A 12,852-nucleotide genomic window follows, 5' to 3' on the forward strand; every position below is an offset into this window, starting at 1 on the left:
GAGTCGAAAAAGAAGGAGGACGAGGCCCTCCACCTCTGCCTCCCTCGAAGGGCCCAGCCGCTGCCTTCGCAGCGGCAGCCCTTCGTCCAAGCTGCTCCGAACCCTGCTCGGTTCAAAATACCGAAAACGCAGAGGTCGCAGAGGTCGCAGTCCGCCCCGAGTCCCCAGCCCAGGCAGGGGACGAGGGCGAGCTGGCCTAGAAAATATCCGGTTCCGGCTGCAGCCCAGGCGCAGCCAACCCAGAATTTCGGCCAGCAGTCGAGGAAGAAGAAGCGAGCGGCGTGACAGCCCCTCCTTCTCCCCTCTGTGACAGAGCTGGAAGTCTACGGTTCCCCAGCTCTAAATGTGTTCCTGCCGCCTCGAGAGATGCCTCAACACCATCCTCAAGTCCGCGTAAACACATGTCACACACTTATTGATTTTTCTGTCATAAAACATTTTCCGCTGACGCATCCAGGCTTCGAGCCAAGGGCGCAGCTCGAAAATGAAAAGAAAAACAATAAAAACAATAAACAGTCCGTCAACTGTTCCCCTTCTCAGAGCAGCTACGGCCTCTCTCAAAGGGCGGACAATTGACGGGTCTGTGAAGGCACCACCGTCACGCGCATGCGCAGTGCCGGCTGGGGCTGTAAAGGCACCACCGTCACGCGCATGCGCAGTGCCGGCTGGGGTCGTGAAGAAAAGCCCGCCCCGAGTCCCCAGCCCAGGCTGGAGACGAGGGCGAGCTGGCCTAGAAAATCTCTGGTTCCGGCTGCAGCTCAGGCGCAGCCAACCCAGAATTTCGGCCAGCAGTCGAGGAAGAAGAAGCGAGCGGCGTGACAGCCCCTCCTTCTCCCCTCTGTGACAGAGCTGGAAGTCTACGGTTCCCCAGCTCTAAATGTGTTCCCGCCGCCTCGAGAGATGCCTCAACACCATCCTCAAGTCCCCATAAACACATGTCACACACTTATTGATTTTTCTGTCACAAATCATTTTCCTCTGACGCATCCAGGCTTCGAGCCAAGGGCGCAGCTCGGAAAAATGAAAAGAAAAACAATAAACAGCCCGTCAACTGTTCCCCTTCTGAGAGCAGCTACGGCATCTCTCAAAAGGCGGATTACAGGCGGGTCTGTGAAGGCACCACCGTCACGCGCATGCGCAGTGCCGGCTGTTTTTTTTTAAAAGCACCACCGCCACGCGCATGCGCAGTGCCGGCTGGGGTTGTGAAGGCACCACCGTCATGCGCATGCGCAGTGTCGGTGGGGATTGTCGAAAGGGGGCACCACTGTGTTCAGACACTAGAGGGCCCCATAACACAATACGGGAGCTACAATTTCCCATAGTGAGACATCGAACGGAGTGTTATGAATGAGAACTATAGGTTACTTACGTAACCCCAGTTCTCAGAGTAACATGAAGTGAGATGTCTCACCAGACGGCCCTCCTTGCTATGGTGAAGCGAGAAGAGGTGCTTATTTTGAATGGCGCATGCGTCGTGGCGCAAGCTACTTATAGGGGGTGATTTCCCTGACGCTGACGTCAAGATCTCCAGCCAATCAGGATTGGCGTAATGAGATTGATGCTTCTGTTTGCTCCGCGATGAGGCGCATCCCATAGTGAGACATCTCACTTCATGTTACTCTGAGAACTGGGGTTACGTAAGTAACCAATAGATTTAAACTCCGCACACTGAGCTCTGATCGGTCAGCAGGCGGTGCTTTCACTGAGTTGATCTCTTTTCTATAGACGCCGGAGGCGGGCAGCGTAAGATGAAAAAAAAAGTTATTTAGCCTTCCCAAACCTGAGCCTCACGCGCCGCCTATGGCTACAGCCATAATAGGCTATAGCCCATGTGAAACAATGTAGCCTGTTTTTGAGTCATTTTAAGTTGATTTAATTAAACAGTCAAACGTTACATTGGTGGTCCGTGGATTATTTATTATCAAGTTGATTGAAGTTTGCGTAGCCCATACATGCTCGGGAAATCTGTTGACATGAACATGATCCATCGGGACGTTTCATGTGAATGTAGACCTGTGGCACCACCCCGTGTGCAACAGATTTTCTCTTTATAATAGGTCTGTGCTGTTGCTATTAATGCACGGATCAGCATTTACCCACCCCCCATCCCCCCGCAAAAATAAATAAATCCCGGCTACCCCGGAGACCGAGGTATAGTTCGCCCACTGTGCACGCCTCCTTACAAGGACAGGCAGGCGTGAACATATTACGCCTGTACTCGCCTCTTTACACTGGCTACCAGTCCATTTTAGAATACAGTTTAAAATGTTGCTGTTCGCATACAAGGCCCTGAGCGCTTTAGCCCCACCGTACCTGGCAGATCTTTTAAAACCATACACACCCACACGGTTACTGAGGTCTGCTGACAGACTCCTTCTGGTAGTCCCAAAATCGAGGCTCCAGCAGCGGGGAGATAGAGCCTTTGCTGTTGCAGCTCCAAAGTTATGGAATGAATTACCCCTCCAGGTTAGACTTGCTCCAACTCTGCCTGTTTTTAAATCTCGTTTAAAAACCCACTTATTTCCCCTGGCTTTTACTGTACAGACCAGGTGACACTTGTGCTGTTAAATGTGTTGTTTTTTTTTGTTTTTTTTTACCTTACTAGTGTTTTGTATTGTTTTTACGTCATATAGGAGTTTTTCAGTCAGTGGCTTCTGATTTTATTGTCTCGTATTACATTTGTTTCATGTCCTGTCTGTTTTTATGTATTTATGCTATGTTTTTATACAGTTGTTGGTGTACAGCACTTTGTTCAACTCTGTTGTTTTTAAATGTGCTATATAAATAAAATGGATTGGATTGGATTGGAAGCTTGCACCTAGATTCATTGGACCTTTTGAGATTGTCAGGATAATCAATCCCGCAGCAGTAAGGCTAAGACTGCCTCGGACTCTGCGGATCCATCCCACCTTCCACGTTTCTAGGATCAAACCTGTCCGAGAGAGTGCCTTGGTTCCTGCGGTCCCTCCCCCACCACCCCCCCGGATGATTGACGGCGGGCCTACGTACACTCTCCGACGACTTCTTCGTTCCCGTCGCAGAGGAAGAGGAGTCCAGTACCTGGTGGACTGGGAGGGTTACGGCCCTGAGGAGAGGGCTTGGATTCCAGCTCGTCATGTGTTGGACCCCCGGCTCATCAGGGAGTTCTATCGGCGTAATCCCAAGCAACCGTCTAAGACCGTCACGTCGACGGGCAGCGAGGGGGCGGCTTCTGATGAGGACGCAGATTCCCACAGGGGGCAGGAGAGGGAGGCCGAAAGAACTTTTTCAGATGAGTATTAATCCCACCTCCCACCCTCCTCTGTAGATTAGCATTTAGGGACGTCAGGAGCCGTCCATTAAAGGGGGGGTTCTGTCATAGTCTGCTCCATCATTCACCAGTAGTTTTCCATTCACCTGTCTCACCTGTTTTCCACACTCACTCGTTAGCTCACTCTCTTTCTCTTCTGCACCCATTAGCTTCTGCCAGTATTTAAACCCATACCTTAAACACACTCTTTGCCAGATTGTACTTTGCCTCATGCTTGTCTTTCCCGCGTTTGATACTAGATTGCCTACCCGGTTCCGACCCTGCCTGTCCTCGATCTGCCTGCTCTGCCTGTTCCCTGATCCTGCCTGTCCCTCGACTATCCTGTCTGGTCTGTTATCCGACCCTGCCTGTATCTACGCTGACCGCCTCGCTTACTCCCTGACTCTCTGCCTGTCCCTGACTCACCTTCTGCCCGCTGTCCTCCGGTGCGTTAAACTGCTCGGTTGGTATTCCTCAGATCCAGTGGAATCTCCAATAAAGTTTATTACCAATTCTTCTTGGTTTCTCGAGTGCTGCATTTGGGTTCTCCTTAAGATTGTGACAGGCAGGGACAAAGTCTACAGATGTTGAAATCAACATAGAGCAATGCATGTTGCACCAGACCAGAGTACAATATCCTAACAAATGTATGAAAACAATTCATTCCATGTGTTTCATGTTAGTGACATACACTGATTTATTAAAGGTTGATTAGAACAAGCTATAGCTACAACAAAACAAGAAGGATGCAACCAGGACAGAGAGAAACACCAGACAACACATGAGTCAGATTGAGGCTCAATCTACGTTATTTTCCTACTGAAGCCGAACAAAAACAAATGAACTATGGCAGCTGTGTTCTCTGTCCCACATTTTATTATGATCGAGACACAAATACATATCTCTTGTTCAATCCTGATTCAACCCATCTGAATGAATGCCGTTCCTAATGGACATCAGAACTTCAAGTCCCAGTTTCCCCTTACGCTGAGGCTCATATTTAATAAGTTATTCCCACAACACATAGAGTTTGGCTATTCACATCTTAAACTACACTGTAACTTTTATCCATGTATTTTTTCTTTTAATGTTTACTTTATTATCTTTTCTTTTTAATGACTGATTTTAAATGCCATTTTCTTAATGTCTTTCATTTTTTGTAAAGCACTTTGAATTGCCTTTTGTTGAAAGGTGCTATATAAATAAACTTGCCTTGCCTTCAGGCACCAAAATTGTGCTCCGGTTTGAAAAAATGTAGAGCAAGTTCACAGCAACTATTCTCATAAACCATGTTAAAAGTATTATTCCAGTAGTTGTTTAGAAATGTTGTATTCTGTCAAAGTGAAGAATGATACCATTTTTAAGTTAATTATTCTTAGTTTCACAGAGAGAAGCTTTTATTAGAAATGTGAAGACACTCTTATAGAAACATACATGTAGTTCGAATAGACGGATGAGAGTAAGATTGAATCAGTAAACTCCAAGTTCTATTCTATTTTCTAACAAGTGTTCATTGTTCTCAGTTGGTATCCTCAAAACTCATAGTAGCCTGATTTAAAGATTGCAAAATGGTTGGAGCGGGACTGAATCACACTCCCTAGTAAACCTTTCTCTGCCCTATGATTTATGTGAACAGATATCCTGTTATTTTCTGACTCCAAGAATCTGCATAGTCTCGAGGTGAAACAAAGATCTGATATATGGAAAACAAACTCTGTCCTCACTTTAACAGCTTTGGTTTAAAGTGGGCTAAATATGGATGGTGGAGCAACTAATCTGAAACACTATGACACTAGGATCAAGTATAATATAACGGAAAACATCAAGGACAAATACATAAATACAAGCCTTGTCAATAAATCACTCAGCTGTTGAAAAGTTACGAGCTTTACCAGGAGTGTAGAGTCCTTCCAGGAATCTGACAGCAATGTATGCATGAATGCTCTGCCTCTGGAGACAATTCTGAGATATCTGAGGTCATTTGCACTAAAGGAAGGCATGTCTCCCATAAATCCCAATTTAGGGAGGCTGTTGTGTCAGACAAAATTATGGGGTAAGCAATTATTAGTTCAGTTTGCCCTGTTGATTCTTGTTTCTTTGTTCTTGTATTTTAATTGCCTATTGAAGGGAGTGGAAGCTTCAATGTTGCCTCTGGATGGATCAACAAGGAAATTGTGGTTGTGGATTATTCTCAGGCTAAAGTACATTATTCTATTTAGATAAGTTGTATCACTCTGTATATACTTTCAGTCCATGGTGCTAAGTGCACTATAAATGTTTCCTGAGGCCAATAAAATACTTTCTGCACAAATTGTGTGTTGAGTAAAGATCTGTCTAAGACCATGTTTGATAAATCCCTAATCAGGAGTATGAGTTGTCTCAAATGTATCTTGCTATATTTGCGTGTTGAATATTCTGTGTGTGTGAACCTAAAGAGGTCATTGCCTATACATGAAGACTATCAAGGAGAGGAGATTCACTAATGACAAAGCCAGTGATGGAACATTCACAAACACATGCAAACATCGTTGGTTCTGTTTCCCAAGACAGTAAAATATCATTGGCAGCACAATTTGATGGTAAGGCCAAACATATTGGGTCGGCTACATAAACATCAAGAAAGCCAACAAGCAATCCAAGAGATTGAATATAAAAAAATATATATTGAAGGTTTTCCTTCCAGTAAATAAAATGTTTTTGTAGTAAACTTTATTTAGCGGCAAAGGTAAATCTCTTTTTGCAATTAATGAATTGTTTTTTGTGTTATGATGCAGAGTGTTTAAATTGGAAAGCAGAAGCCCTTAAAGCGGTTAAACCATTGATATAAAATAACCAAGCATCTCTCAGAGAGAACAAAAAAACCTATATTCTCATCATGACAAGGTAGCTATGTGTGAGTAATGAGTGTTGGAAAAAACGCGTGAACCTGCTGACCTGCTGTGATATCTTGAAATGCATGGTAATTCCGTTGCTAAGAATTATGTTTTTTTTACTCCCGTATCAGCATGGAGCATAATACAGAAGTAGGGATTTGTTTCAAGAGATAAGTGCACTAAAGCAAAGTCAGGAAAATAACCTTGTGTCACAATACAGCTTCCAACACAAAGATAAACTTTCCATTGGGTTTCTTTATGATGGCGATATCCTGATTTTAGGATGGATATAATATCCAACAGTAAAACAAAGTCACATTTACTAACTTACTTGTAGAACACAACCCACAATGAAGGTAAGATGCTAATACTAGATAGTAATGTCACCACTTGTCTCAACACATCACATCAGGACTAACAGCAATGTTGGTTACACTCAAGTGTGAACATGGAGATGTGTTCAGCATGCCAGCATAGACAGAGGAATTCATCAGCTCCATGTAGGTGTGGCTCTATTTTCTTATCTCAAGGCTACGACTGATACCATCATTTCTAATTACAGGGTCTGAAAAACATGACCGTTAGAAATGTCATAAATTCTATGTTTGAATACAATGCCAGAAGCTGGTGTTAAAGATTGGCCTCTACACACCTAAAAGTCTGTTTTAAAAGTTGTTTTCCATCACCAAATAAACCCTCAAGTCTACCATTAACACTGTGAATCCTAACATTAACAATCTGCTTACATTTTCCATAGAGCTTCAAACACTATTTAATTATCCCCTCCAGACAACACATTTTATTGTACGCATTGTTGCTTCACTTGGACAACTTTGCTGTGCCGAAAGATGTATGTGCAGCATATTAAACCATAAATCGGTGTTCAACTTTATCTGCCGAAGGGGGGAAGTTTCTGCTTTCACCTTACTCTGAGTTCAATGCATGTACATACGGGCAGAATTGTGCATCATCACAAATAGTTTAGCAGCCAACAAAGGCCCAACATACAATTTACAAAAGGAGTTAACTCAAAGATTCTGGAGCATACTGAATAGACAGGTGAAGTAGGGGACATCTTTACAACAGTTAGAATTTAGCAAATGTTTCTACCTTTTTCAATAAGGTAGAAAAGTAGCTTGTTAATTTTACTATTTAAAAATGTAAAACATATTAAATGCAACTTGTCATTTAAAGCAGAGTATTATGTCCATCTCATTTAAAGTCTTATTAGGATCTTCAAAGATTTTTTTTAAGCTCTTTCAACTGCCATATGATATTCTGTCCACTGTTTTAACTGAGTGACATGGAGTTGTTATGGACCTTAGCATAGTCACAATTAAGTCTCGCCAGTTTCTTTGAAACCTGTCTTGAAAAAAGTATTTAGGTGGGATGAAACATGCTTGACAACATGAATTTATGATGATGGACTTGCTGCAGTACGTAGGACTTATGTCAGGCGTGGCCTTAACAGAATCAAAAGAAAATGTTCTACTTTACAGAGAAAGAAATGTACTCAGAACATGTCACAAAAAATCTCCCTTGTGTTAAAGATTCGATTAGTAAACTTCCAACGAATATTTTATCGTTCACATTTCTGAGTGCAACTGTGAACTTTGCCTCTCTGCAACAGCGGAAAAACCACTGAGCCAAGTCTTAGAGTCTTAGACTATCAGACCATCTATCAAGCTGGACCACTATCTGATAGAGACGAAACAGCAGGCTGGAATTCTGGACAACAAAAGCACAGGGAATCCCATCTACTTGGCTCGCATAGCTCCCAGAAACGGCTGGAGGAACAGAAGGAAAGGGGAGTGTTGTTGGCTACAAGCTAACTGAAGTTGTATATGCAGCTCATAATGAACAGGGATAATACTGTGAACCTGTACACTATATTACTTCTGTAGCCACGTGCAGTATATCGTTTTCAACATCATTCCCTGAAGTACCATAATTCAGAGTGTCCTTGGCTTTTTACTGTGCATTTGTTCATTAATCCACTCTGAGGAACTCAGAGCAACACTGTAAACGTGAATTCCTCCAAATATAAGCAACCACAAGGGACACATTTTTAACATCTGGTTTAGGTCAGAGAATAAATAATTAAATAACTTTGTTAAAAGTGCCCTATAGCATCTATAAAGTTGGGGGAAATGTAAGGAAAAATAAGTTAGTAAGTAGTTAGTTAGAATTCATGCAGCTGAGGCCAAAATATTAAAACTTTACCAAGCTCTAACAATGAATTAACCTACATTTCTGACTATGCCATTTGATACAGAGTACACCATCGTAACTTTCCCGAATGGAACACATTTTTCCACTATGCCCCCAGTTGTAATGTATACGCTTTATGTTATAAATGTTTACCCTCGAAGCCCAAATCGAGATAATCCTGGTGTGATTACACAGATTATTATTTTAGACTATACATAACTTCCTCCAGAAACCAGAAGACGTTACACAGATGTGTTTACCGAAGAGTCAGGACAGAATTCCGTCTTTAATGGATGATTCTGCAGTTCACATTTACATTCAGTGCCAACTTTGCTGGATGTATTGTGCCCAGTGAGGCTGAACATGAGTGTGATTTGTGTGACCTTAAGTGTCATGTGCAGTTATTGTAATTACAGTTAATATTAAAACATTAGCATTGAACATATTCTGGGATTTTGCAGAACCATCCAATGTTGACAGTATTGGCTGGGTTGGAAATGTTGCACTTCCTGACTCACTAGTATGATTTTGATGTGTAACAGTTTAGAGTTTCTTTAAGCTACTTGAAATTTGTTCACATCTTTAAACAGTTATACCATTTTTGTTTTTTTATTTCATGCACTCCTGACTTCAGTTATGTTGGTGGTATTCCCCAAAAGATAAATGTTTCAGTAAGAGAGGTTTCAAGGAGGAGTTACATCACTGTTTGGTGTGAATATTTGGATACTTTAACACTATGCTGCATGCCAGACTTTTTCCACCATGGAAAACATCTGGATATTTCCCACAAGGATGAGTCATGAAAAAAACACACATGAAACCAAACCTGCAAGCGGTCTGTTGGTTATACTGTCCAATTAAAATGGTGTTGCACTTTCCTAATAATATTAAACATTCTACTCGCTGTCACATTTGCCAAAAGCGCTCAAGTACATTTTCAGTGAAAATAAAGAGTGTTATGACAGCAGTGTTCAATAAATGTGTGCAATATAGCAGGATGATGCTCCTTTAGCATCACACACCTAATTAGACAATTACCACAACTCTTCTAGGAAGGCACTTCAAGTTCCACTCTAAAAAGCATTTCCCATCTGTTGAACTGAGGTAAGAAGGAACGGAAATGAAAATATAAAGTAGATAGATAGCCAAACAGGGCTGTCGCACTGCCGTTTTTTATTTTTGTAGAAGAAAGAAATTACAAGAAGAAGAAGAAAGAAAGAAGAGAAAGAAGAAGAAGAAGAAAGACAAGAAGAAGAAGCAAGAAGAAGAAAGAAGAAGAAGAAGAAGAAGAAGAAGAAGAAGAAGAAGAAGAAGAAGAAGAAGAAGAAGAAGAAGAAGAAGAAGAAGAAGAAGAAGAAGAAGAAGAAGCTTTATTAATCCCCCGAGGCGGGGGACATTCAGTTTCCATTCTGTCGTACACACACATGCGTTTTTATACAGGTCATGCAGTACACACAGTACACACTTTTCAGAACATGCACATACAAATACACACAGTTATATGCACACATGCACATGCAGTTGAGAGGTCAGAGCGGAGGCAGCCAGTCTAGCCGGCGCCAGTGAGCAGTTGGGGGTTAGGTGCCTTGCTCAAGGGCACTTCGGCAGTGGCCCAGGAGGTGAACTGGCCCCTCTCCAGTACCAGTCCACACTCCGTATTTTTTTGGTCCGATCGGGGACGTGAGCCGGCAACCCTTCGGTCCAAAGTCCAATCCCCTATACAGACCTATATTAAACCTGAAGGCAAAGGATTATGTGTGCCCTCATGTGTCCTTTCATCAGCACGCAGGGGCTATCATCTGCTTCAGGTAATAATTCAAAACAAGTCACTAGATCCAATGTAAAACTGCACAGTTTAGAGCTCAGAAGAAAATACACGATGAGTATTAGTTCAGTCAGTGATGTGGTTGTAATGAAGGAGAATTCTCAAATTTGTCAAAACCAAGACAATAATCAAAATACTGGATCTTAATGCCATTACCAGCAGATAATGATTTTCCGTAAAATTCTAATCTTCTCTGTCTGTCTCGGACAAACTGTTTGGGAGGTTGTTGCATACTGTTGACCCCCCTTGTGCCTCTGCCATGGAATTTGGGGGGAAAAAACCATAAGACTGCAGCTGCTGCTGGTCAAACGGCAAGTATTGTATTTTGTAATCTTGCTGGTCTCTCTGTTAAGATACTGAATGTTCAGCACTGAGAGAATGTATTAATGTGAGATACACAATTTAATACAACAACAAAAAACTCCAAGTGACATCTTCAAAAAACAACCGAAGACAAAAGAAGGGATGAGATGGAAAGAACAGTTTGGGGAATAAGATGAGGATAAAAATGAATTATGTATGAACGAAATGATCATTTTCTGGAAAATGTTTTATATCTGCCACATTTTCCTCTGAAAGGTACAAAGGGACCTGTCCATAAATCCATCTTACATTTCCCTTGAAATATATCTGCATGCTGTGTAATGGATTGAAAATCACAGACCAATATGTTTTTACTTATTTTTAATATTTTTAATATAGATAAAAATTGCTTGTACTTGAGCCAACAGTTATACATTATATTACCAACCTAACACTATAAAAGCATCTCTCAGGGAAATTGGACAATATGTAAATGTGTAGTAAACTCAATATGCTTCTATATCATCTACATACAGTATATTTCATTCTACTGATGAAACATAAAAATAATCTAAACATTAAATACAAAGACCAAAAAATCCACCACATAAAAATCACACAAACTTCAGGGAGATCCATTTCCAGCAGAAACCGTCCAGTTCTAGAAGGAATCATTATCAGGCACATAAGCATTTTTCCAATTTGCAAGCATCAAACCAAGAGGCCTGAAATAATGTTGGATACATTTACAGGAAGCCATATTTGGATTGATGCAGCCCATATCTCACATTTTGTCAAGCAATTTGGCCATTCAGTATGAATATCAGTCTAGGTCACTCGGGTCATTCTTATATGATTTATAGAGATCCAGCAAGAGACAAGTGTCCAGGAATAGCTTGCTCTTGAAAAATGGTGAGTTATAGCTACCGTGAGGCAATCATTCAGAGTTACAAAATAACAAATAAGTGGATTCAGATTTAAGCAAATACTCAATCTGTTACTCAGACGTTTCAAAGGTCAGGTTCAGATGACTTGTTATGGCTTTGCAGTTGTGCAAGGCAAGAAACACTCCCTTGACCTGAAACTGTCACTCAGCTCAGATGGACTCAACTCAGATGGAAGCTTTTGATCAACCTTCACTTCAGTACGAGTACAATTTAATTGGCTTTACTGCTTGGCTGCATAAAGATTATTTTCATGTGGATGAGGGCAGTCTATACATGATGGCACTTCAGTGGAAACTAATCCAAGACACAAAGCCGCTGTGCCAGGAACATGTTAGCACTCTGGACCCTATGCATCCAGATGATGAGCCACTTTCAAACAGCATACCCACACTTTTACTGGGCCAAGGAATTCTCTTGGTATGCTCATACGATTTGGACAAATTAAAATCAGACTGAAACCTTCCCTGAACTCCCACATTTGCAGGTCAGATGACAATACTTGTGTATTAAATCAAGAATATCTTGCTATTCACAATACTTCTTATATTAAAATAAAAACTTGTATCAGGAGTTTATTAAATTATTATTTAATTTTGGAACATTATCTTATGACTGTACTTTGCTCTGTCTGTTTTGGTAATAGAGAAATAAAATGCAGTGCATTTATTCATCAATTACTAATTACATTATTTAGCAGTAAGCACATGTTTTAAGAACTGTGTCTTGTAAGAAAACCACAGCTTGACACCCCTTTGAAGGCAGTTAAACTAAATTATGAATGCATTGTCTTGTCAGAAAATTACAAACAACCAACACTTGACAAATAAATGAAAGCTTATGAATGTGTGGTCTCCCATTAGGTTGAGCTCACAGCTGCCTCTGGGTGACAGTGATGAACAGTGGAAACTATCAAGTGAGATTTGAATAGTTGTTGGTGATGCACGGGGCTCATAAATGACTGAATAATTGATTGTTTAGTACAGTGTGGGAAACTAAGTGGAAAAGCAGAAGGATCCCTCTAGCAGATGTTTTCTCCATTTTCCGTGTGTTGTTAATGTATAAAATATAACCTGCTGTGCGTCCGTCTGCAGAAAGCATTTACTCTCTACGCAGCAAGGTTTTCCTTTAACTGAAGCAGTTTCCCTATAGTTACTCAAACTCTGCTGGTGAACACATTGCAAAGGTTACTGATAGTGTGAAGATAAGAGACTTTAGTAAAAGGGAAAATATTATTTAAACAACCAAACATTAAATGGTTGACTATTTATTTTAATTCCCAGCACACACCCTAGCATTAAAAAATAAAACTTAATTAATTCAATCATCATACTGGCATAAAGTATACATGATGAATTTGGGGTGAATCAATTGCAACAGGACCCCTTAGCTTTCTTTTACATTACA

Source organism: Gymnodraco acuticeps, unplaced genomic scaffold (assembly GCF_902827175.1).
Source record: "Gymnodraco acuticeps unplaced genomic scaffold, fGymAcu1.1, whole genome shotgun sequence".
NCBI lineage: Eukaryota > Metazoa > Chordata > Actinopteri > Perciformes > Bathydraconidae > Gymnodraco > Gymnodraco acuticeps.